The sequence below is a fragment of the Ascaphus truei genome, unplaced genomic scaffold, assembly GCF_040206685.1.
Source record: "Ascaphus truei isolate aAscTru1 unplaced genomic scaffold, aAscTru1.hap1 HAP1_SCAFFOLD_582, whole genome shotgun sequence".
NCBI classification, from domain to species: Eukaryota; Metazoa; Chordata; class Amphibia; order Anura; family Ascaphidae; genus Ascaphus; species Ascaphus truei.
Window position 1 is genome coordinate 1 of NW_027456914.1, and position 24,851 is coordinate 24,851.

General features: G+C 43.4%; 1 long non-coding RNA gene across 2 annotated transcripts; it reads left to right on the forward strand.

Moving 5' to 3' along the window:
* Window positions 1-7,511: 7,511 nt before the first annotated feature.
* Window positions 7,512-23,401, forward strand: LOC142485390 (uncharacterized). Of its 2 annotated transcripts, none has more exons than XR_012798443.1 (3): window positions 7,512-7,656; window positions 21,709-21,804; window positions 23,249-23,400. It is a non-coding gene; the product is annotated as an uncharacterized LOC142485390 (long non-coding RNA). The 2 variants fall into 2 exon arrangements; XR_012798444.1 differs by lacking the exon at window positions 7,512-7,656 and adding an exon at window positions 20,572-20,690 and having other exon boundaries at window positions 23,249-23,401.
* Window positions 23,402-24,851: the final 1,450 nt, after the last annotated feature.

The window sequence follows — 24,851 nt, forward strand, 5'->3', positions numbered from 1 at the left end:
TCTACCACATGCCCTCTAGATCGTATCCCCTCACACCTTACTGCATCTCTTAGTCCCCACTCTCACCCACATCTTCAAGTCCTCCCTATTCTCTGGCTCTTTACCCTCTTACTTTAAGCCTGTAGTGGTCACCCTTTTCTCAGAAACAACCTACACCCTATGTGCCTTACTAACTACCGCCCTATATCCCTCCTGCTGTTTGTCTCCTAATTGCTAGAATGTCAACATTCTTAAATCACATGCCCTCCTGGATCCTTTACAACCTGCCTTTCGTACAGCTCGTTCTACAGACTGTGCTTAAAGCAAATTCCCAAGGTCACTTTTCCCTACTAATCCTACTTGATCTATCTGCTGCGTTTGATGCTCTCAATCACTCTCCTCCTTCATATTCTAAACTCTCTCTTGGTATCCGTAACACAGTTCTATCCTGGTTTTCATCATAACTTTCCTGTCACACATTCTCCATCTCTGTTGCTAACATGTCTTCGTCTTCTATTGATCTGTCTGTGGGTATACATCAGGGCTCTGTTCTGAGATCTCTCTTTCTCTCTACATACTATCATTTGGTGACCTCATCAACTCTTTGTGACAATCCTATAAATAACAAATACAAATATCAGGTCATGGGAATAAGTGATTTGGACATAAAAGTAACATTTCGGAAGTGTGGACAACTAATACATCTTGTAGATTGCCTTTACAGTGTGATGTCATTGATTCAGTAGATTGTGTGCAGACCAGGACTGCAGTACAGTGTCACTCACATGGATGACTTGCGTGGTAGAAGCTCAAGAACAAGGATGTCAAACTCCAGTCCTCGAGGGCAGCAAACAGGCCAGGTTTTCAGGATATCCCTACTGAAAACCTGGCCTGTTTGGGACCCTCGAGGACTGGAGTTTGACATGCATGCTCTAGAAGGAGCACCGCTGTGGGTGGGAGGTGGATTTGCTTTGCATCAAATGGTTTGGAGCAAGGTTTATTGTATGTATTATCATAATAACAATGCAATGCTTAACTTTTATTTCAGGAGGGATGACTGCAGAACAGAAGTGAATATTGAAGCCATGTGTTCCTTTTCTTGCAAAAGAGAAAATTTGAAGGACAGTTGAAGAGAAGGAAAATTACTACACAGAGACAGATAAGCAATGTGTATATTTCTCATTTACCATTTAGTATTTGTCGTTTTATTGACTCCACACAATCCGGCTGCTACGGGTTTCACATTGAATATTTTCATCTCTACTCTACCCCTTCCTGTGATCTGAACCATGCAAGTTTTCGTTGATTCAATACATCATGAGTAGAGGGTGGCTACAGTATGAAGTAAAGACCCAAGGACCACATCTACTACCATTCATAACAAGAACATGTGCAGTAGCGCACAGCTGCAGTTCTATGTGATTGTTATGAAAGGTTGAGGTGGTTCAATTCTATGAATCTGGAGTGGGATGGATCCTGTTTGCATCATATGGTTTCATCTAGGCCAGTAGATTATATAACTCTCAGTACAGGTTACACATGGCATCAGTATTAGTGATTTAAAGAGGAGGAAAGCTTCAATGTGGAGAACAAAGCCAAGTAATGTTGAAGTTACTCCTTTTACCATTTACTTGGTCAGTCTGTACTGTCTACTCTCCACACAGCTGCTAAGGATCTTCCATTTTAAATACTTTCACCTCCTATTCTGCACTGCTTTGCTGCCCATTATTCAGAGATGCGTTCCAGTCATGTTTAGCACTCTGAATCTCTCTGCAGTCATTGGTTCAGCACATCATGGGTAGAGCATGGCTACAGATACAGCAAGCTATTATTATTTTACCGGCTGATCACCCATAATATTGCATTAAAACATAGAATATCACTTAATTTCCAAAAGATTCAGTGATGCTGATAATGCAGAATCTCACAACATTTCCCATCATAATGCCATAATGCACAAGTGGGAGAAATAATCCTTGCTATATCTGTACATTGTGTGACGTATTACCTCAATGACCAATGAGAGCAAGTACATCTTCTGTATAGAGCGGCTGTGTTATGATGCAGTTATTGATCATCATTGACATAATCACAAGAATCTTATGCAAAGGGAAATTGTCCGCAGCGAAGTGAGATTTCAGCCCCCAAACGTCTGTAATATTAATGCAATGTCTTACTTTTGTTGCAGTGAACACTGAAGAGACGGATCTACTACAACACTGTACAGAATGAGCATACGCTACAAGCAGCAAAATGATCTTGCAGTTGACAGTATGTTGTTCTGGTAATGTGCACAATTATTATTTATGGGCTACACACCACAGTGCTGGACATATTCTGTTAACTTCAACTCTACTCCTAACATGGAGATGTCTTCCTGGTGTTACTGATTCAGTACATCATATGCACAGTGTGGTTATGATATGATGGATTGATTTAATGAACCCACCAACCAATGATGACATCTGCATCATCTTCTGTAAAGTGCAGCTACAGCATGATATTATCAGCATTTGGTGCGGTATAATCAGAGGTATCTATGTGCTTTTGTGCCTGTTTTAAGTCCTCCAGCTTAACGCCCCTACACCTCCCACTATACAGGCATACTTACTTATGCATACACTGACATCTGGCATACCTACACACACCCCAGGGCCACTTCCTTCCCCTGATGTCAGGGAGAGGATGGGCATGCAGAGTGCAGTAAGTCTCCACGTTACTCTGGCCAACAGTCTTGGCCTACCCCCAGCATCTGTCACCCACAACATCTGTTCCCTCCTTGTAAAGTGCTGAACTATCTCACCTTTGTCAGTGCTATAGCTGATCACAGTGCCCGATCAGGATGTCACTGTGACAGGCAGCAGTGCAGATTGACCGGTCAATCAATGCAGTGCCGCAACATATGCACTAAATGAGATTTCCGTGCCCCCAGTCAGGTTACTCCCTGGGCAGTGACCCTGCTCACACCCTCCCCTAGTTCCACCTCTGATCACAATTATCTCTCTTGGAGAGTGTAGCAAATTGGAGTTGGGGGAATCTCACCTCTGCCATGCATGGTCACAATCTGGGCACAGGACCCAAATAGTGGGCAATGTGGCACTTCTTACAGTAGAGAATAAGTAACTTTATTCTTTACTTGTGTATTAAGGACCTTATTTGCATTAAATTCAGTCCACATGGGACCAAGACTTTCTGGCTTACTGAACAAAGTGGAATTGTTTCATAGAGGGTGGAGAATTGTATTTTATCTGAAATTACCCCCTCTGCACAAAATACAAACAATTATACCCATACAAGTACCTTGTGGAAGTTGTTGCCCTCTATCTTCCTGTGGTCTCTCCCTGTTTCTCACCGTGCCTCCTCCCATTTCCTTGCACCTCTGCGTCTCCGCATATATCCCTATACTCAGAGCCGGCTCCGGTCAGTGACATGGGATGCCCAAATATGAGCATACCCATATATGGGCATCCATGCCACTGACCGGAGCCCGCTCTGTTGCGGATATGGAGAGAGACTGGGAGATTTACATCCCCTTATAATTCATATGGTGCATAGTACCGGCACGTATTGTTTTACCGGTACTGTGTACCTTCCTACTTTCACACTGGTACAGTATATGCTGCAGTGGGACTGAGAGGGATATATTGGTAACACATAGTCATTGTTGGGGGAATTCAATCCATTTTGAAAATAGTAATAAAATGTTTTTTACTTTTCTTTTTTTTCAGTAATGAAGAATGAAACATTTCTGTTAAAATTGAATTGGAGGTGAACTGGATTCATCATCAACTCTGCACCAGTGTGAATTGATGTTCTTTAATGTTCTGATAAGGTACATGCAACATCTCTTCCTCAACCCCTGCACCACTCTCTGCCTCTTGCCTCTCTCTCTCCACCTCCCTGCTAAGCGTATTAACCCATCTAATGTAATCCACATTCCATGTCTCACTTTACTCTTCACTTCTCACGTGCCCTCTGGAATGACTGCTCTCTGACTAACAAGGTCTATTTGTACATGACCTCTTCTGCTCTCATCATCCACCACCTCTCATTCCCCTCACCCCTGTCCTACTCGATACCTCAGCTTAATTGAACTCTCTCCTCTGACATCTACCCTTATCTCTAACCTCTCCTCACTTTCTGCTTAAACTAACTATCTTGTTAACTTTTACAATGCTATCATCTCCTCCTCCTCCTCCCTCCTCCATCATATATATGCCCCTTCTAGGCTCTGACACACTCATCCCTCTAAGGCCATGATTATCATGGGCACATGCTTGGTCGTCCACAGTGCGTGCGAGCGATGCAGAGCCGCCTCGGACCTCAGTGCAGGGATTGCTGCATACCCCCAGCATCTGTCACCCACAAACAATACACACACTAATACTCCCCACAATACACACTATAATACCTCCTCAATACTAATCTCCCCAATAATATTATAGCTCCAAACACAATATACACAACACCCTTACACAAGATACACAATCTAGTACTCTCCTCTGCACCTCTACACACAATATAATACTCCCACACACACAATATACACACTACCCTCCTACCCCCATAAAATACAACCAATAATACACACACACTTTGTGGATGTTGGGACCAGCTCCCGGCATGCACCAGTGAAAGAGAGAGGCCCGCAGAAGCTCGGAAGAACTCCCTCCATCCGTGCCTTCCTCCGTTTCACATCTTCTCCCTGTCTCTCTCCCTCCCTTTCCTTGCATCTCCCTGCGTCTTTACGTATACCCAGTCAGTGACGGCTCTGGTCACGTGATGCCTTAATATGGGCTTATCCATATATGTTCATCCACGTCACTAATGTGATGCCCGCACTGTTGCGGAGCTGGTACTTACGACGGGCACTTATTGTTTTATCAGTACTGCGTACCTGACTCTACCGGCCTACTTTCAACACTAGTACAATATGTGCTTCACTACGAGTGAGTGGGGAATATTGGCATCACACAGTCACTGTTGAATATGCCATTCAATCCATTTTGAAAATAGTAATGCAATGTGGTTTTGTTTTGTTTGCTTTTTGCAGTAATGAAGAATGGAAAAGTTATATTAAAATTAAATTGGAGGGGGACTAGATTCAGCATTTCATCATGAACTCTGCACTTGTGAGAATTTAACTTCTTGAATACCCTGACAGGTACACGCAACATTAAGACTATAATCTGCTGTGCAAGCTTTCGTGCTATACCTCCCCCTCAGGTTTTGATTTATACATTTGCTCCCTCAATTCATGTCCTCTAATATTTGAAAGCTCTCTCCTAGCATTTTCTCTTTACCACAGAACGTCATCCCAATGTAACCTCTCTCTTGTTCTTTCTGCTTGCTGTTTCCTCACTCCTCTGTTAAACTTTTCTAATTTCTCTAACTTCCACACTCCTGCTTTTATCCACATGTTCTCCTCTTTCCTTCCCCTACCTTTGCATGTGTCTACACACTGCACCATTTGTACAGACCTCTATTGCAGCTATTTCTGCACTGCTCAATGAAAAGCACTCTTTAATATCCTATTCTCTGTGCCCCCTCTCTCTGCGCCCCCTCTTTTGGCGCCTCCTCTCTCTGCGCCCCCCCTCTCTGCGCCTATCTGTCTCATTCTCTCTACGTCCCTCTCTCTCTACATAGAGCTATCTCTGTCTCTCTCTACACCTATCTCTGTGTCTCCTTCTATGTTTGCTGATGTGTGGGATATCTCTTATAATCTTGAACCTGCTCATATACACATCGGGCCTCCCTGCCTCTGCCTCCCTGCTAAGAGTGTTAACCTATCTAATGTAATCCACATTCCTTTCCTTACTTTTCTCTTCCCTTCTCCTATGCCATCTGGAATGCCCGTTCTCTGACTAACAAGGCTCTAGTTGTACATGACCTCTTCTGCTCTCATCATTCACAATCAGTCATTCCCCTCACCCCATCTTACCTGTCCCACTGATTTGCCTCTGCTTAATTAAACTCTCCTCTGACATCTACTCTAACCTCTCTCTCTCTTTCCGCTTAAACTAACAATCTTATTAACTCTTACAATGCTATCCTCCTATCTATATGCCCCCTCTAGGCTCTGACACACTTGTCCCTCTAGCCCACACCCTTGGCTAAATTCCCAAACATGTTCATCACACTTCCACTCGCTGTTCTTAATGCCTATGAAGGAAATCACACAATTGATATTTGATTTTTCTACAGTAAAAATGTCTCCAGTCCTGTATAAAGCTGCTCTCTGGGGCCAAACCACACTACTTTTTTTTCACATTCATCAACACTCAAATTTAATTTACGCTGTCTTTTTTTCCCTGTATTTGACTCCCTCCACTAACCTTCTCCTCACACTTGCCATCCTTCCTTCACTTCTCCTCAAGCATTTGACTACTTCAGAGGCAAGGTGGATGCCACCCACAAGGAGATTCCTTCTGTCCCTTCCCCCTTCTCTCCTTCTACCTAATTCTCCTTCTGCATTTGACTCCTTTTCTTCTCTTACAGAGCTGGAAGCTAATCATCTTCTCTTCTCCCTCTACCACATGCCCTCTAGATCGTATCCCCTCACACCTTACTGCATCTCTTAGTCCCCACTCTCACCCACATCTTCAATTCCTCCCTATTCTCTGGCTCTTTACCCTCTTACTTTAAGCCTGTAGTGGTCACCCTTTTCTCAGAAACAACCTACACCCTATGTGCCTTACTAACTACCGCCCTGTATCCCTCCTGCTGTTTGTCTCCTAATTGCTAGAATGTCCACATTCTTAAATCACATGCCCTCCTGGATCCTTTACAACCTGCCTTTCGTACAGCTCGTTCTACAGACTGTGCTTAAAGCAAATTCCCAAGGTCACTTTTCCCTACTAATCCTACTTGATCTATCTGCTGCGTTTGATGCTCTCAATCACTCTCCTCCTTCATATTCTAAACTCTCTCTTGGTATCCGTAACACAGTTCTATCCTGGTTTTCATCATAACTTTCCTGTCACACATTCTCCATCTCTGTTGCTAACATGTCTTCGTCTTCTATTGATCTGTCTGTGGGTATACATCAGGGCTCTGTTCTGAGATCTCTCTTTCTCTCTACATACTATCATTTGGTGACCTCATCAACTCTTTGTGACAATCCTATAAATAACAAATACAAATATCAGGTCATGGGAATAAGTGATTTGGACATAAAAGTAACATTTCGGAAGTGTGGACAACTAATACATCTTGTAGATTGCCTTTACAGTGTGATGTCATTGATTCAGTAGATTGTGTGCAGACCAGGACTGCAGTACAGTGTCACTCACATGGATGACTTGCGTGGTAGAAGCTCAAGAACAAGGATGTCAAACTCCAGTCCTCGAGGGCAGCAAACAGGCCAGGTTTTCAGGATATCCCTACTGAAAACCTGGCCTGTTTGGGACCCTCGAGGACTGGAGTTTGACATGCATGCTCTAGAAGGAGCACCGCTGTGGGTGGGAGGTGGATTTGCTTTGCATCAAATGGTTTGGAGCAAGGTTTATTGTATGTATTATCATAATAACAATGCAATGCTTAACTTTTATTTCAGGAGGGATGACTGCAGAACAGAAGTGAATATTGAAGCCATGTGTTCCTTTTCTTGCAAAAGAGAAAATTTGAAGGACAGTTGAAGAGAAGGAAAATTACTACACAGAGACAGATAAGCAATGTGTATATTTCTCATTTACCATTTAGTATTTGTCGTTTTATTGACTCCACACAATCCGGCTGCTACGGGTTTCACATTGAATATTTTCATCTCTACTCTACCCCTTCCTGTGATCTGAACCATGCAAGTTTTCGTTGATTCAATACATCATGAGTAGAGGGTGGCTACAGTATGAAGTAAAGACCCAAGGACCACATCTACTACCATTCATAACAAGAACATGTGCAGTAGCGCACAGCTGCAGTTCTATGTGATTGTTATGAAAGGTTGAGGTGGTTCAATTCTATGAATCTGGAGTGGGATGGATCCTGTTTGCATCATATGGTTTCATCTAGGCCAGTAGATTATATAACTCTCAGTACAGGTTACACATGGCATCAGTATTAGTGATTTAAAGAGGAGGAAAGCTTCAATGTGGAGAACAAAGCCAAGTAATGTTGAAGTTACTCCTTTTACCATTTACTTGGTCAGTCTGTACTGTCTACTCTCCACACAGCTGCTAAGGATCTTCCATTTTAAATACTTTCACCTCCTATTCTGCACTGCTTTGCTGCCCATTATTCAGAGATGCGTTCCAGTCATGTTTAGCACTCTGAATCTCTCTGCAGTCATTGGTTCAGCACATCATGGGTAGAGCATGGCTACAGATACAGCAAGCTATTATTATTTTACCGGCTGATCACCCATAATATTGCATTAAAACATAGAATATCACTTAATTTCCAAAAGATTCAGTGATGCTGATAATGCAGAATCTCACAACATTTCCCATCATAATGCCATAATGCACAAGTGGGAGAAATAATCCTTGCTATATCTGTACATTGTGTGACGTATTACCTCAATGACCAATGAGAGCAAGTACATCTTCTGTATAGAGCGGCTGTGTTATGATGCAGTTATTGATCATCATTGACATAATCACAAGAATCTTATGCAAAGGGAAATTGTCCGCAGCGAAGTGAGATTTCAGCCCCCAAACGTCTGTAATATTAATGCAATGTCTTACTTTTGTTGCAGTGAACACTGAAGAGACGGATCTACTACAACACTGTACAGAATGAGCATACGCTACAAGCAGCAAAATGATCTTGCAGTTGACAGTATGTTGTTCTGGTAATGTGCACAATTATTATTTATGGGCTACACACCACAGTGCTGGACATATTCTGTTAACTTCAACTCTACTCCTAACATGGAGATGTCTTCCTGGTGTTACTGATTCAGTACATCATATGCACAGTGTGGTTATGATATGATGGATTGATTTAATGAACCCACCAACCAATGATGACATCTGCATCATCTTCTGTAAAGTGCAGCTACAGCATGATATTATCAGCATTTGGTGCGGTATAATCAGAGGTATCTATGTGCTTTTGTGCCTGTTTTAAGTCCTCCAGCTTAACGCCCCTACACCTCCCACTACACAGGCATACTTACTTATGCATACACTGACATCTGGCATACCTACACACACCCCAGGGCCACTTCCTTCCCCTGATGTCAGGGAGAGGATGGGCATGCAGAGTGCAGTAAGTCTCCACGTTACTCTGGCCAACAGTCTTGGCCTACCTCCAGCATCTGTCACCCACAACATCTGTTCCCTCCTTGTAAAGTGCTGAACTATCTCACCTGGGTCAGTGCTATAGCTGATCACAGTGCCCGATCAGGATGTCACTGTGACAGGCAGCAGTGCAGATTGACCGGTCAATCAATGCAGTGCCGCAACATATGCACTAAATGAGATTTCCGTGCCCCCAGTCAGGTTACTCCCTGGGCAGTGACCCTGCTCACACCCTCCCCTAGTTCCACCTCTGATCACAATTATCTCTCTTGGAGAGTGTAGCAAATTGGAGTTGGGGGAATCTCACCTCTGCCATGCATGGTCACAATCTGGGCACAGGACCCAAATAGTGGGCAATGTGGCACTTCTTACAGTAGAGAATAAGTAACTTTATTCTTTACTTGTGTATTAAGGACCTTATTTGCATTAAATTCAGTCCACACGGGACCAAGACTTTCTGGCTTACTGAACAAAGTGGAATTGTTTCGTAGAGGGTGGAGAATTGTATTTTATCTGAAATTACCCCCTCTGCACAAAATACAAACAATTATACCCATACAAGTACCTTGTGGAAGTTGTTGCCCTCTATCTTCCTGTGGTCTCTCCCTGTTTCTCACCGTGCCTCCTCCCATTTCCTTGCACCTCTGCGTCTCCGCATATATCCCTATACTCAGAGCCGGCTCCGGTCAGTGACATGGGATGCCCAAATATGAGCATACCCATATATGGGCATCCATGCCACTGACCGGAGCCCGCTCTGTTGCGGATATGGAGAGAGACTGGGAGATTTACATCCCCTTATAATTCATATGGTGCATAGTACCGGCACGTATTGTTTTACCGGTACTGTGTACCTTCCTACTTTCACACTGGTACAGTATATGCTGCAGTGGGACTGAGAGGGATATATTGGTAACACATAGTCATTGTTGGGGGAATTCAATCCATTTTGAAAATAGTAATGAAATGTTTTTTACTTTTCTTTTTTTTCAGTAATGAAGAATGAAACATTTCTGTTAAAATTGAATTGGAGGTGAACTGGATTCATCATCAACTCTGCACCAGTGTGAATTGATGTTCTTTAATGTTCTGATAAGGTACATGCAACATCTCTTCCTCAACCCCTGCACCACTCTCTGCCTCTTGCCTCTCTCTCTCCACCTCCCTGCTAAGCGTATTAACCCATCTAATGTAATCCACATTCCATGTCTCACTTTACTCTTCACTTCTCACGTGCCCTCTGGAATGACTGCTCTCTGACTAACAAGGTCTATTTGTACATGACCTCTTCTGCTCTCATCATCCACCACCTCTCATTCCCCTCACCCCTGTCCTACTCGATACCTCAGCTTAATTGAACTCTCTCCTCTGACATCTACCCTTATCTCTAACCTCTCCTCACTTTCTGCTTAAACTAACTATCTTGTTAACTTTTACAATGCTATCATCTCCTCCTCCTCCCTCCTCCTCCTCCCTCCTCCATCATATATATGCCCCTTCTAGGCTCTGACACACTCATCCCTCTAAGGCCATGATTATCATGGGCACATGCTTGGTCATCCACAGTGTGTGCGAGCGATGCAGAGCCGCCTCGGACCTCAGTGCAGGGATTGCTGCATACCCCCAGCATCTGTCACCCACAAACAATACACACACTAATACTCCCCACAATACACACTATAATACCTCCTCAATACTAATCTCCCCAATAATATTATAGCTCCAAACACAATATACACAACACCCTTACACAAGATACACAATCTAGTACTCTCCTCTGCACCTCTACACACAATATAATACTCCCACACACACAATATACACACTACCCTCCTACCCCCATAAAATACAACCAATAATACACACACACTTTGTGGATGTTGGGACCAGCTCCCGGCATGCACCAGTGAAAGAGAGAGGCCCGCAGAAGCTCGGAAGAACTCCCTCCATCCGTGCCTTCCTCCGTTTCACATCTTCTCCCTGTCTCTCTCTCTCCCTCCCTTTCCTTGCATCTCCCTGCGTCTTTACGTATACCCAGTCAGTGACGGCTCTGGTCACGTGATGCCTTAATATGGGCTTATCCATATATGTTCATCCACGTCACTAATGTGATGCCCGCACTGTTGCGGAGCTGGTACTTACGACGGGCACTTATTGTTTTATCAGTACTGCGTACCTGACTCTACCGGCCTACTTTCAACACTAGTACAATATGTGCTTCACTACGAGTGAGTGGGGAATATTGGCATCACACAGTCACTGTTGAATATGCCATTCAATCCATTTTGAAAATAGTAATGCAATGTGGTTTTGTTTTGTTTGCTTTTTGCAGTAATGAAGAATGGAAAAGTTATATTAAAATTAAATTGGAGGGGGACTAGATTCAGCATTTCATCATGAACTCTGCACTTGTGAGAATTTAACTTCTTGAATACCCTGACAGGTACACGCAACATTAAGACTATAATCTGCTGTGCAAGCTTTCGTGCTATACCTCCCCCTCAGGTTTTGATTTATACATTTGCTCCCTCAATTCATGTCCTCTAATATTTGAAAGCTCTCTCCTAGCATTTTCTCTTTACCACAGAACGTCATCCCAATGTAACCTCTCTCTTGTTCTTTCTGCTTGCTGTTTCCTCACTCCTCTGTTAAACTTTTCTAATTTCTCTAACTTCCACACTCCTGCTTTTATCCACATGTTCTCCTCTTTCCTTCCCCTACCTTTGCATGTGTCTACACACTGCACCATTTGTACAGACCTCTATTGCAGCTATTTCTGCACTGCTCAATGAAAAGCACTCTTTAATATCCTATTCTCTGTGCCCCCTCTCTCTGCGCCCCCTCTTTTGGCGCCTCCTCTCTCTGCGCCCCCTCTCTCTGCGCCTATCTGTCTCATTCTCTCTACGTCCCTCTCTCTCTACATAGAGCTATCTCTGTCTCTCTCTACACCTATCTCTGTGTCTCCTTCTATGTTTGCTGATGTGTGGGATATCTCTTATAATCTTGAACCTGCTCATATACACATCGGGCCTCCCTGCCTCTGCCTCCCTGCTAAGAGTGTTAACCTATCTAATGTAATCCACATTCCTTTCCTTACTTTTCTCTTCCCTTCTCCTATGCCATCTGGAATGCCCGTTCTCTGACTAACAAGGCTCTAGTTGTACATGACCTCTTCTGCTCTCATCATTCACAATCAGTCATTCCCCTCACCCCATCTTACCTGTCCCACTGATTTTCCTCTGCTTAATTAAACTCTCCTCTGACATCTACTCTAACCTCTCTCTCTCTTTCCGCTTAAACTAACAATCTTATTAACTCTTACAATGCTATCCTCCTATCTATATGCCCCCTCTAGGCTCTGACACACTTGTCCCTCTAGCCCACACCCTTGGCTAAATTCCCAAACATGTTCATCACACTTCCACTCGCTGTTCTTAATGCCTATGAAGGAAATCACACAATTGATATTTGATTTTTCTACAGTAAAAATGTCTCCAGTCCTGTATAAAGCTGCTCTCTGGGGCCAAACCACACTACTTTTTTTTCACATTCATCAACACTCAAATTTAATTTACGCTGTCTTTTTTTCCCTGTATTTGACTCCCTCCACTAACCTTCTCCTCACACTTGCCATCCTTCCTTCACTTCTCCTCAAGCATTTGACTACTTCAGAGGCAAGGTGGATGCCACCCACAAGGAGATTCCTTCTGTCCCTTCCCCCTTCTCTCCTTCTACCTAATTCTCCTTCTGCATTTGACTCCTTTTCTTCTCTTACAGAGCTGGAAGCTAATCATCTTCTCTTCTCCCTCTACCACATGCCCTCTAGATCGTATCCCCTCACACCTTACTGCATCTCTTAGTCCCCACTCTCACCCACATCTTCAATTCCTCCCTATTCTCTGGCTCTTTACCCTCTTACTTTAAGCCTGTAGTGGTCACCCTTTTCTCAGAAACAACCTACACCCTATGTGCCTTACTAACTACCGCCCTGTATCCCTCCTGCTGTTTGTCTCCTAATTGCTAGAATGTCAACATTCTTAAATCACATGCCCTCCTGGATCCTTTACAACCTGCCTTTCGTACAGCTCGTTCTACAGACTGTGCTTAAAGCAAATTCCCAAGGTCACTTTTCCCTACTAAACCTACTTGATCTATCTGCTGCGTTTGATGCTCTCAATCACTCTCCTCCTTCATATTCTAAACTCTCTCTTGGTATCCGTAACACAGTTCTATCCTGGTTTTCATCATAACTTTCCTGTCACACATTCTCCATCTCTGTTGCTAACATGTCTTTGTCTTCTATTGATCTGTCTGTGGGTATACATCAGGGCTCTGTTCTGAGATCTCTCTTTCTCTCTACATACTATCATTTGGTGACCTCATCAACTCTTTGTGACAATCCTATAAATAACAAATACAAATATCAGGTCATGGGAATAAGTGATTTGGACATAAAAGTAACATTTCGGAAGTGTGGACAACTAATACATCTTGTAGATTGCCTTTACAGTGTGATGTCATTGATTCAGTAGATTGTGTGCAGACCAGGACTGCAGTACAGTGTCACTCACATGGATGACTTGCGTGGTAGAAGCTCAAGAACAAGGATGTCAAACTCCAGTCCTCGAGGGCAGCAAACAGGCCAGGTTTTCAGGATATCCCTACTGAAAACCTGGCCTGTTTGGGACCCTCGAGGACTGGAGTTTGACATGCATGCTCTAGAAGGAGCACCGCTGTGGGTGGGAGGTGGATTTGCTTTGCATCAAATGGTTTGGAGCAAGGTTTATTGTATGTATTATCATAATAACAATGCAATGCTTAACTTTTATTTCAGGAGGGATGACTGCAGAACAGAAGTGAATATTGAAGCCATGTGTTCCTTTTCTTGCAAAAGAGAAAATTTGAAGGACAGTTGAAGAGAAGGAAAATTACTACACCGAGACAGATAAGCAATGTGTATATTTCTCATTTACCATTTAGTATTTGTCGTTTTATTGACTCCACACAATCCGGCTGCTACGGGTTTCACATTGAATATTTTCATCTCTACTCTACCCCTTCCTGTGATCTGAACCATGCAAGTTTTCGTTGATTCAATACATCATGAGTAGAGGGTGGCTACAGTATGAAGTAAAGACCCAAGGACCACATCTACTACCATTCATAACAAGAACATGTGCAGTAGCGCACAGCTGCAGTTCTATGTGATTGTTATGAAAGGTTGAGGTGGTTCAATTCTATGAATCTGGAGTGGGATGGATCCTGTTTGCATCATATGGTTTCATCTAGGCCAGTAGATTATATAACTCTCAGTACAGGTTACACATGGCATCAGTATTAGTGATTTAAAGAGGAGGAAAGCTTCAATGTGGAGAACAAAGCCAAGTAATGTTGAAGTTACTCCTTTTACCATTTACTTGGTCAGTCTGTACTGTCTACTCTCCACACAGCTGCTAAGGATCTTCCATTTTAAATACTTTCACCTCCTATTCTGCACTGCTTTGCTGCCCATTATTCAGAGATGCGTTCCAGTCATGTTTAGCACTCTGAATCTCTCTGCAGTCATTGGTTCAGCACATCATGGGTAGAGCATGGCTACAGATACAGCAAGCTATTATTATTTTACCGGCTGATCACCCATAATATTGCATTAAAACATAGAATATCACTTAATTTCCAAAAGATTCAGTGATGCTGATAATGCAGAATCTCACAACATTTCCCATCATAATGCCATAATGCACAAGTGGGAGAAATAATCCTTGCTATATCTGTACATTGTGTGACGTATTACCTCCATGACCAATGAGAGCAAGTACATCTTCTGTATAGAGCGGCTGTGTTATGATGCAGTTATTGATAATCATTGACATAATCACAAGAATCTTATGCAAAGGGAATTGTCAGCAGCGAAGTGAGATTTCAGCCCCCAAACGTCTGTAATATTAATGCAATGTCTTACTTTTGTTGCAGTGAACACTGAAGAGATGGATCTACTACAACACTGTACAGGATGAGCATACGCTACAAGCAGCAAAATGATCTTGCAGTTGACAGTATGTTCTGGTAATGTGCACAATTATTATTTATGGGCTACACACCACAGTGCTGGACATATTCTGTTAACTTCAACTCTACTCCTAACATGGAGATGTCTTCCTGGTGTTACTGATTCAGTACATCATATGCACAGTGTGGTTATGATATGATGGATTGATTTAATGAACCCACCAACCAATGATGACATCTGCATCATCTTCTGTAAAGTGCAGCTACAGCATGATATTATCAGCATTTGGTGCGGTATAATCAGAGGTATCTATGTGCTTTTGTGCCTGTTTTAAGTCCTCCAGCTTAACGCCCCTACACCTCCCACTACACAGGCATACTTACTTATGCATACACTGACATCTGGCATACCTACACACACCCCAGGGCCACTTCCTTCCCCTGATGTCAGGGAGAGGATGGGCATGCAGAGTGCAGTAAGTCTCCACGTTACTCTGGCCAACAGTCTTGGCCTACCTCCAGCATCTGTCACCCACAACATCTGTTCCCTCCTTGTAAAGTGCTGAACTATCTCACCTGGGTCAGTGCTATAGCTGATCACAGTGCCCGATCAGGATGTCACTGTGACAGGCAGCAGTGCAGATTGACCGGTCAATCAATGCAGTGCCGCAACATATGCACTAAATGAGATTTCCGTGCCCCCAGTCAGGTTACTCCCTGGGCAGTGACCCTGCTCACACCCTCCCCTAGTTCCACCTCTGATCACAATTATCTCTCTTGGAGAGTGTAGCAAATTGGAGTTGGGGGAATCTCACCTCTGCCATGCATGGTCACAATCTGGGCACAGGACCCAAATAGTGGGCAATGTGGCACTTCTTACAGTAGAGAATAAGTAACTTTATTCTTTACTTGTGTATTAAGGACCTTATTTGCATTAAATTCAGTCCACACGGGACCAAGACTTTCTGGCTTACTGAACAAAGTGGAATTGTTTCGTAGAGGGTGGAGAATTGTATTTTATCTGAAATTACCCCCTCTGCACAAAATACAAACAATTATACCCATACAAGTACCTTGTGAAAGTTGTTGCCCTCTATCTTCCTGTGGTCTCTCCCTGTTTCTCACCGTGCCTCCTCCCATTTCCTTGCACCTCTGCGTCTCCGCATATATCCCTATACTCAGAGCCGGCTCCGGTCAGTGACATGGGATGCCCAAATATGAGCATACCCATATATGGGCATCCATGCCACTGACCGGAGCCCGCTCTGTTGCGGATATGGAGAGAGACTGGGAGATTTACATCCCCTTATAATTCATATGGTGCATAGTACCGGCACATATTGTTTTACCGGTACTGTGTACCTTCCTACTTTCACACTGGTACAGTATATGCTGCAGTGGGACTGAGAGGGATATATTGGTAACACATAGTCATTGTTGGGGGAATTCAATCCATTTTGAAAATAGTAATAAAATGTTTTTTACTTTTCTTTTTTTTCAGTAATGAAGAATGAAACATTTCTGTTAAAATTGAATTGGAGGTGAACTGGATTCATCATCAACTCTGCACCAGTGTGAATTGATGTTCTTTAATGTTCTGATAAGGTACATGCAACATCTCTTCCTCAACCCCTGCACCACTCTCTGCCTCTTGCCTCTCTCTCTCCACCTCCCTGCTAAGCGTATTAACCCATCTAATGTAATCCACATTCCATGTCTCACTTTACTCTTCACTTCTCACGTGCCCTCTGGAATGACTGCTCTCTGACTAACAAGGTCTATTTGTACATGACCTCTTCTGCTCTCATCATCCACCACCTCTCATTCCCCTCACCCCTGTCCTACTCGATACCTCAGCTTAATTGAACTCTCTCCTCTGACATCTACCCTTATCTCTAACCTCTCCTCACTTTCTGCTTAAACTAACTATCTTGTTAACTTTTACAATGCTATCATCTCCTCCTCCTCCCTCCTCCTCCTCCCTCCTCCATCATATATATGCCCCTTCTAGGCTCTGACACACTCATCCCTCTAAGGCCATGATTATCATGGGCACATGCTTGGTCATCCACAGTGTGTGCGAGCGATGCAGAGCCGCCTCGGACCTCAGTGCAGGGATTGCTGCATACCCCCAGCATCTGTCACCCACAAACAATACACACACTAATACTCCCCACAATACACACTATAATACCTCCTCAATACTAATCTCCCCAATAATATTATAGCTCCAAACACAATATACACAACACCCTTACACAAGATACACAATCTAGTACTCTCCTCTGCACCTCTACACACAATATAATACTCCCACACACACAATATACACACTACCCTCCTACCCCCATAAAATACAACCAATAATACACACACACTTTGTGGATGTTGGGACCAGCTCCCGGCATGCACCAGTGAAAGAGAGAGGCCCGCAGAAGCTCGGAAGAACTCCCTCCATCCGTGCCTTCCTCCGTTTCACATCTTCTCCCTGTCTCTCTCCCTCCCTTTCCTTGCATCTCCCTGCGTCTTTACGTATACCCAGTCAGTGACGGCTCTGGTCACGTGATGCCTTAATATGGGCTTATCCATATATGTTCATCCACATCACTAATGTGATGCCCGCACTGTTGCGGAGCTGGTACTTACGACGGGCACTTATTGTTTTATCAGTACTGCGTACCTGACTCTACCGGCCTACTTTCAACACTAGTACAATATGTGCTTCACTACGAGTGAGTGGGGAATATTGGCATCACACAGTCACTGTTGAATATGCCATTCAATCCATTTTGAAAATAGTAATGCAATGTGGTTTTGTTTTGTTTGCTTTTTGCAGTAATGAAGAATGGAAAAGTTATATTAAAATTAAATTGGAGGGGGACTAGATTCAGCATTTCATCATGAACTCTGCACTTGTGAGAATTTAACTTCTTGAATACCCTGACAGGTACACGCAACATTAAGACTATAATCTGCTGTGCAAGCTTTCGTGCTATACCTCCCCCTCAGGTTTTGATTTATACATTTGCTCCCTCAATTCATGTCCTCTAATATTTGAAAGCTCTCTCCTAGCATTTTCTCTTTACCACAGAACGTCATCCCAATGTAACCTCTCTCTTGTTCTTTCTGCTTGCTGTTTCCTCACTCCTCTGTTAAACTTTTCTAATTTCTCTAACTTCCACACTCCTGCTTTTATCCACATGTTCTCCTCTTTCCTTCCCCTACCTTTGCATGTGTCTACACACTGCACCATTTGTACAGACCTCTATTGCAGCTATTTCTGCACTGCTCAATGAAAAGCACTCTTTAATATCCTATTCTCTGTGCCCCCTCTCTCTGCGCCCCCTCTTTTGGCGCCTCCTCTCTCTGCGCCCCCTCTCTCTGCGCCTATCTGTCTCATTCTCTCTACGTCCCTCTCTCTCTACATAGAGCTATCTCTGTCTCTCTCTACACCTATCTCTGTGTCTCCTTCTATGTTTGCTGATGTGTGGGATATCTCTTATAATCTTGAACCTGCTCATATACACATCGGGCCTCCCTGCCTCTGCCTCCCTGCTAAGAGTGTTAACCTATCTAATGTAATCCACATTCCTTTCCTTACTTTTCTCTTCCCTTCTCCTATGCCATCTGGAATGCCCGTTCTCTGACTAACAAGGCTCTAGTTGTACATGACCTCTTCTGCTCTCATCATTCACAATCAGTCATTCCCCTCACCCCATCTTACCTGTCCCACTGATTTTCCTCTGCTTAATTAAACTCTCCTCTGACATCTACTCTAACCTCTCTCTCTCTTTCCGCTTAAACTAACAATCTTATTAACTCTTACAATGCTATCCTCCTATCTATATGCCCCCTCTAGGCTCTGACACACTTGTCCCTCTAGCCCACACCCTTGGCTAAATTCCCAAACCTGTTCATCACACTTCCACTCGCTGTTCTTAATGCCTATGAAGGAAATCACACAATTGATATTTGATTTTTCTACAGTAAAAATGTCTCCAGTCCTGTATAAAGCTGCTCTCTGGGGCCAAACCACACTACTTTTTTTTCACATTCATCAACACTCAAATTTAATTTACGCTGTCTTTTTTTCCCTGTATTTGACTCCCTCCACTAACCTTCTCCTCACACTTGCCATCCTTCCTTCACTTCTCCTCAAGCATTTGACTACTTCAGAGGCAAGGTGGATGCCACCCACAAGGAGATTCCTTCTGTCCCTTCCCCCTTCTCTCCTTCTACCTAATTCTCCTTCTGCATTTGACTCCTTTTCTTCTCTTACAGAGCTGGAAGCTAATCATCTTCTCTTCTCCCTCTACCACATGCCCTCTAGATCGTATCCCCTCACACCTTACTGCATCTCTTAGTCCCCACTCTCACCCACATCTTCAATTCCTCCCTATTCTCTGGCTCTTTACCCTCTTACTTTAAGCCTGTAGTGGTCACCCTTTTCTCAGAAACAACCTACACCCTATGTGCCTTACTAACTACCGCCCTGTATCCCTCCTGCTGTTTGTCTCCTAATTGCTAGAATGTCAACATTCTTAAATCACATTCCCTCCTGGATCCTTTACAACCTGCCTTTCGTACAGCTCGTTCTACAGACTGTGCTTAAAGCAAATTCCCAAGGTCACTTTTCCCTACTAATCCTACTTGATCTATCTGCTGCGTTTGATGCTCTCAATCACTCTCCTCCTTCATATTCTAAACTCTCTCTTGGTATCCGTAACACAGTTCTATCCTGGTTTTCATCATAACTTTCCTGTCACACATTCTCCATCTCTGTTGCTAACATGTCTTCGTCTTCTATTGATCTGTCTGTGGGTATACATCAGGGCTCTGTTCTGAGATCTCTCTTTCTCTCTACATACTATCATTTGGTGACCTCATCAACTCTTTGTGACAATCCTATAAATAACAAATACAAATATCAGGTCATGGGAATAAGTGATTTGGACATAAAAGTAACATTTCGGAAGTGTGGACAACTAATACATCTTGTAGATTGCCTTTACAGTGTGATGTCATTGATTCAGTAGATTGTGTGCAGACCAGGACTGCAGTACAGTGTCACTCACATGGATGACTTGCGTGGTAGAAGCTCAAGAACAAGGATGTCAAACTCCAGTCCTCGAGGGCAGCAAACAGGCCAGGTTTTCAGGATATCCCTACTGAAAACCTGGCCTGTTTGGGACCCTCGAGGACTGGAGTTTGACATGCATGCTCTAGAAGGAGCACCGCTGTGGGTGGGAGGTGGATTTGCTTTGCATCAAATGGTTTGGAGCAAGGTTTATTGAATGTATTATCATAATAACAATGCAATGCTTAACTTTTATTTCAGGAGGGATGACTGCAGAACAGAAGTGAATATTGAAGCCATGTGTTCCTTTTCTTGCAAAAGAGAAAATTTGAAGGACAGTTGAAGAGAAGGAAAATTACTACACCGAGACAGATAAGCAATGTGTATATTTCTCATTTACCATTTAGTATTTGTCGTTTTATTGACTCCACACAATCCGGCTGCTACGGGTTTCACATTGAATATTTTCATCTCTACTCTACCCCTTCCTGTGATCTGAACCATGCAAGTTTTCGTTGATTCAATACATCATGAGTAGAGGGTGGCTACAGTATGAAGTAAAGACCCAAGGACCACATCTACTACCATTCATAACAAGAACATGTGCAGTAGCGCACAGCTGCAGTTCTATGTGATTGTTATGAAAGGTTGAGGTGGTTCAATTCTATGAATCTGGAGTGGGATGGATCCTGTTTGCATCATATGGTTTCATCTAGGCCAGTAGATTATATAACTCTCAGTACAGGTTACACATGGCATCAGTATTAGTGATTTAAAGAGGAGGAAAGCTTCAATGTGGAGAACAAAGCCAAGTAATGTTGAAGTTACTCCTTTTACCATTTACTTGGTCAGTCTGTACTGTCTACTCTCCACACAGCTGCTAAGGATCTTCCATTTTAAATACTTTCACCTCCTATTCTGCACTGCTTTGCTGCCCATTATTCAGAGATGCGTTCCAGTCATGTTTAGCACTCTGAATCTCTCTGCAGTCATTGGTTCAGCACATCATGGGTAGAGCATGGCTACAGATACAGCAAGCTATTATTATTTTACCGGCTGATCACCCATAATATTGCATTAAAACATAGAATATCACTTAATTTCCAAAAGATTCAGTGATGCTGATAATGCAGAATCTCACAACATTTCCCATCATAATGCCATAATGCACAAGTGGGAGAAATAATCCTTGCTATATCTGTACATTGTGTGACGTATTACCTCCATGACCAATGAGAGCAAGTACATCTTCTGTATAGAGCGGCTGTGTTATGATGCAGTTATTGATCATCATTGACATAATCACAAGAATCTTATGCAAAGGGAAATTGTCCGCAGCGAAGTGAGATTTCAGCCCCCAAACGTCTGTAATATTAATGCAATGTCTTACTTTTGTTGCAGTGAACACTGAAGAGACGGATCTACTACAACACTGTACAGGATGAGCATACGCTACAAGCAGCAAAATGATCTTGCAGTTGACAGTATGTTGTTCTGGTAATGTGCACAATTATTATTTATGGGCTACACACCACAGTGCTGGACATATTCTGTTAACTTCAACTCTACTCCTAACATGGAGATGTCTTCCTGGTGTTACTGATTCAGTACATCATATGCACAGTGTGGTTATGATATGATGGATTGATTTAATGAACCCACCAACCAATGATGACATCTGCATCATCTTCTGTAAAGTGCAGCTACAGCATGATATTATCAGCATTTGGTGCGGTATAATCAGAGGTATCTATGTGCTTTTGTGCCTGTTTTAAGTCCTCCAGCTTAACGCCCCTACACCTCCCACTACACAGGCATACTTACTTATGCATACACTGACATCTGGCATACCTACACACACCCCAGGGCCACTTCCTTCCCCTGATGTCAGGGAGAGGATGGGCATGCAGAGTGCAGTAAGTCTCCACGTTACTCTGGCCAACAGTCTTGGCCTACCCCCAGCATCTGTCACCCACAACATCTGTTCCCTCCTTGTAAAGTGCTGAACTATCTCACCTGGGTCAGTGCTATAGCTGATCACAGTGCCCGATCAGGATGTCACTGTGACAGGCAGCAGTGCAGATTGACCGGTCAATCAATGCAGTGCCGCAACATATGCACTAAATGAGATTTCCGTGCCCCCAGTCAGGTTACTCCCTGGGCAGTGACCCTGCTCACACCCTCCCCTAGTTCCACCTCTGATCACAATTATCTCTCTTGGAGAGTGTAGCAAATTGGAGTTGGGGGAATCTCACCTCTGCCATGCATGGTCACAATCTGGGCACAGGACCCAAATAGTGGGCAATGTGGCACTTCTTACAGTAGAGAATAAGTAACTTTATTCTTTACTTGTGTATTAAGGACCTTATTTGCATTAAATTCAGTCCACATGGGACCAAGACTTTCTGGCTTACTGAACAAAGTGGAATTGTTTCGTAGAGGGTGGAGAATTGTATTTTATCTGAAATTACCCCCTCTGCACAAAATACAAACAATTATACCCATACAAGTACCTTGTGGAAGTTGTTGCCCTCTATCTTCCTGTGGTCTCTCCCTGTTTCTCACCGTGCCTCCTCCCATTTCCTTGCACCTCTGCGTCTCCGCATATATCCCTATACTCAGAGCCGGCTCCGGTCAGTGACATGGGATGCCCAAATATGAGCATACCCATATATGGGCATCCATGCCACTGACCGGAGCCCGCTCTGTTGCGGATATGGAGAGAGACTGGGAGATTTACATCCCCTTATAATTCATATGGTGCATAGTACCGGCACGTATTGTTTTACCGGTACTGTGTACCTTCCTACTTTCACACTGGTACAGTATATGCTGCAGTGGGACTGAGAGGGATATATTGGTAACACATAGTCATTGTTGGGGGAATTCAATCCATTTTGAAAATAGTAATGAAATGTTTTTTACTTTTCTTTTTTTTCAGTAATGAAGAATTAAACATTTCTGTTAAAATTGAATTGGAGGTGAACTGGATTCATCATCAACTCTGCACCAGTGTGAATTGATGTTCTTTAATGTTCTGATAAGGTACATGCAACATCTCTTCCTCAACCCCTGCACCACTCTCTGCCTCTTGCCTCTCTCTCTCCACCTCCCTGCTAAGCGTATTAACCCATCTAATGTAATCCACATTCCATGTCTCACTTTACTCTTCACTTCTCACGTGCCCTCTGGAATGACTGCTCTCTGACTAACAAGGTCTATTTGTACATGACCTCTTCTGCTCTCATCATCCACCACCTCTCATTCCCCTCACCCCTGTCCTACTCGATACCTCAGCTTAATTGAACTCTCTCCTCTGACATCTACCCTTATCTCTAACCTCTCCTCACTTTCTGCTTAAACTAACTATCTTGTTAACTTTTACAATGCTATCATCTCCTCCTCCTCCCTCCTCCTCCTCCCTCCTCCATCATATATATGCCCCTTCTAGGCTCTGACACACTCATCCCTCTAAGGCCATGATTATCATGGGCACATGCTTGGTCATCCACAGTGTGTGCGAGCGATGCAGAGCCGCCTCGGACCTCAGTGCAGGGATTGCTGCATACCCCCAGCATCTGTCACCCACAAACAATACACACACTAATACTCCCCACAATACACACTATAATACCTCCTCAATACTAATCTCCCCAATAATATTATAGCTCCAAACACAATATACACAACACCCTTACACAAGATACACAATCTAGTACTCTCCTCTGCACCTCTACACACAATATAATACTCCCACACACACAATATACACACTACCCTCCTACCCCCATAAAATACAACCAATAATACACACACACTTTGTGGATGTTGGGACCAGCTCCCGGCATGCACCAGTGAAAGAGAGAGGCCCGCAGAAGCTCGGAAGAACTCCCTCCATCCGTGCCTTCCTCCGTTTCACATCTTCTCCCTGTCTCTCTCCCTCCCTTTCCTTGCATCTCCCTGCGTCTTTACGTATACCCAGTCAGTGACGGCTCTGGTCACGTGATGCCTTAATATGGGCTTATCCATATATGTTCATCCACGTCACTAATGTGATGCCCGCACTGTTGCGGAGCTGGTACTTACGACGGGCACTTATTGTTTTATCAGTACTGCGTACCTGACTCTACCGGCCTACTTTCAACACTAGTACAATATGTGCTTCACTACGAGTGAGTGGGGAATATTGGCATCACACAGTCACTGTTGAATATGCCATTCAATCCATTTTGAAAATAGTAATGCAATGTGGTTTTGTTTTGTTTGCTTTTTGCAGTAATGAAGAATGGAAAAGTTATATTAAAATTAAATTGGAGGGGGACTAGATTCAGCATTTCATCATGAACTCTGCACTTGTGAGAATTTAACTTCTTGAATACCCTGACAGGTACACGCAACATTAAGACTATAATCTGCTGTGCGAGCTTTCGTGCTATACCTCCCCCTCAGGTTTTGATTTATACATTTGCTCCCTCAATTCATGTCCTCTAATATTTGAAAGCTCTCTCCTAGCATTTTCTCTTTACCACAGAACGTCATCCCAA